Source organism: Berghia stephanieae, chromosome 9, assembly GCF_034508935.2.
Source record: "Berghia stephanieae isolate SIO BIC M18660-M18661 chromosome 9, UCSD_Bste_1.3, whole genome shotgun sequence".
Lineage (NCBI taxonomy): Eukaryota > Metazoa > Mollusca > Gastropoda > Nudibranchia > Aeolidiidae > Berghia > Berghia stephanieae.
Genome location: NC_088368.1, coordinates 33,870,117 through 33,872,616, shown reverse-complemented (window position 1 = coordinate 33,872,616; position 2,500 = coordinate 33,870,117). Strand labels below are relative to the sequence as shown.

The 2,500-nt window shown below is 34.5% G+C and overlaps 2 protein-coding genes across 3 annotated transcripts in view; one reads left to right on the top strand and one right to left on the bottom strand.

Moving 5' to 3' along the window:
* Positions 1-2,500, bottom strand: part of LOC144980098 (putative deoxyhypusine synthase) — a 196,978-nt gene that overhangs the window by 148,978 nt on the left and 45,500 nt on the right. The gene's annotated exons all lie outside the window — the stretch shown is intronic.
* Positions 1-2,500, top strand: part of LOC144980191 (uncharacterized) — a 122,380-nt gene that overhangs the window by 100,167 nt on the left and 19,713 nt on the right. The window lies entirely within an intron of this gene.

The following is a 2,500-nucleotide window of genomic DNA, read 5'->3' as shown; positions in this document are numbered from 1 at the left end:
TATTGTAATGTCGCTTGTTGGTATCTGTCAGTCTTTATAATACAATTTTGAGACGATACGATAAAAATAAGACACTAAATATTTCAGTTTGTTTCAGATAAAAAGATCTCACAAATTATCACTGTCGAAAAGTTACAGTCGTACGAATTCAATTGATTTCCTGAAGAAATATAATCGCATCGCTCCATTTTCCACGAGGCCTGTGGCATGATTATTTTTTATTGCAAACTTGCGAATAACTTTTAGTTTGCTCATAGAATCAACAGACGTCAGATAAGCTCCATAAGACTTGCACATCTTTTCGCCATTTTTCCATGTTTCCTGGACGCGTTTCTTAAAACGTAAACAATATTTCGCGTCCGAATTTTTGTCGTCACTCGGTACACTGACAAATTCATCATAATCTGAACACTTCTTCTTTCTCTTTTTCCTGTTCTTAATATACACGTCAAATCCAGAACCGTCACATATAGCCTTGTTTTGTTTTTGGTCATATATGTCTTCTCTGTAGAAGATGCATGACGTGCTTTGAAGGTCAACGTGGAAACCCGAACATTCCAAATGTGAACATTCAGAACTACAACCCAGAACCGTTGTTCTTTTTGTGTTTTTGTTTCTGTGGGATGTACTGCCGGTGGTGGGGGCTCGGATGGTAACGAAACACATTTAAATTGAGTGATTTGAGTTTTACAGATGACTTTTTGCCCGATAACGTCAATGCTAAAACTAACAAAGTAATGTAGACATGTTTAGAATTTAAATACCTCATATTATCGCTTTTGCTATTGTGAGATTGATATCAAATCTGGTTCATTTTGAGTTGAAAATATTAACTGATGTAGAAAAATCAATTTGCTCGCTTTTTATTCCCTCTGATAAGGGAGGAGTTATCCAGTCATGACATAAACTTACATAGCAACTTGCTTGTTTTCTTTGAATGAAGACTCCGTGACTCAATAAATCATTAATAAACGATTTGGTTGTCGGTCACATAATTCAATCATTCCAACTTGCCTATATAATCACTGCCGGTTTCAGGACGGCCTAACCTCAAACAGGGTTTGACATCAATGTATTTATATCATATTTTAATCAGATATTGTCAAAACATCATCCACCATATGATTTGCTGTCAATTACAAACACAAACTGGGTTAACCAATAAACGAGGTAAAGTCTAACAATCTGACTGAGATAAAATATAACCGAGCAATTGAAATTGATGTGAACTCTTTCGCCGGTTCCAATGGTTAATTTAATTGATTTTGAAATGTTTACCAGGTGAAAACCAAACATATGGTTATATGCGCGCACACGCAGACATAAACAAAGAAACACACAGACAGCCATATACCGTTTTTCATTTATCCCAGACGAAATATTATGTATTTGCCTAAAAAAATAACAAGCCTGTTGTTTTATTGGTGATATGCGTTTAGTTAAAATGTTCACAACATCTGCCAGCTGGATATAACGTTCCAAAACAAAAACTGGGTGTAACATTGACTATAGTCTGATAACTATAATTTCGTGAGAACAAATCAGCAAAATGGCTGTCTAAAACCAATAGTATAGTGTTGAGTAACGTCAATTTTGTTCCTTCTATACGTTCCTATTTCAATCAAAATTCTACAGATAAAATAGCTATAAAAGATACAAACAATAGAATACTCTGACATTTTTAATCTTTCAAAATAGTAATTTTAAAAATTTGATATTTTTAAATTCTTTGACTTCTAAATAAGAATTTATAAAGTCGAGTCGATTTCTCTACAGTAATTTGTAAAATAAAATGCTTAATTGCACTTTAGACATTAGATTGCATTATATATAATTCTCTGTACACTTCTATATAAATCTGTTAATTTGGTTCATTGTGTGTAAACCCGGTCTACATTATATTTATTTTTTTTAATGGGCAGCAAAACAGTGTTTCAAAATGAAAAATTTGAAAAATAATAATATAATATTTTGCCAGACAATCAGCTAGATTATCAAATTACTATTAAAAATTGAGCTTTTTATATAGCACAATATCCACTAAACGTGCTCAAAGCGCTTTACAAGGGGTCCCTGGTCAACAGCAACATTTAACATGTAGGAAGGGACATAACACCTGTTAGGCGATATTACAATTTTTCGGACAAAGACAACGCTGTTAACGGCCAGGTACTCATTTTACACCTGAGTATGGTGAGAGAATGTGAGTAAAGAGCCTTTTTCCAAGGAATCAACTATGCGTCGAGCGCGAGGCTCGAATCCAGGACCTTCCGATCCGAAAGCGAGTGTCATACCACTAGACCCAATAGCCGCACATACTAAACAAGATGGACAAGGCCGCTCTTCCCGTTTGTAAAATATTGTCGAAATTGTCATGCTTAGAGCAATATCCGTCTTATATGGATTAATGGGTCTAAATCGCTGGTGTTTACATAAGTCATTTCTTTATTCTCTATAAAAACTCTCGAGGGGCTTCGCAGGTTTTCTTATTGTAGAGATT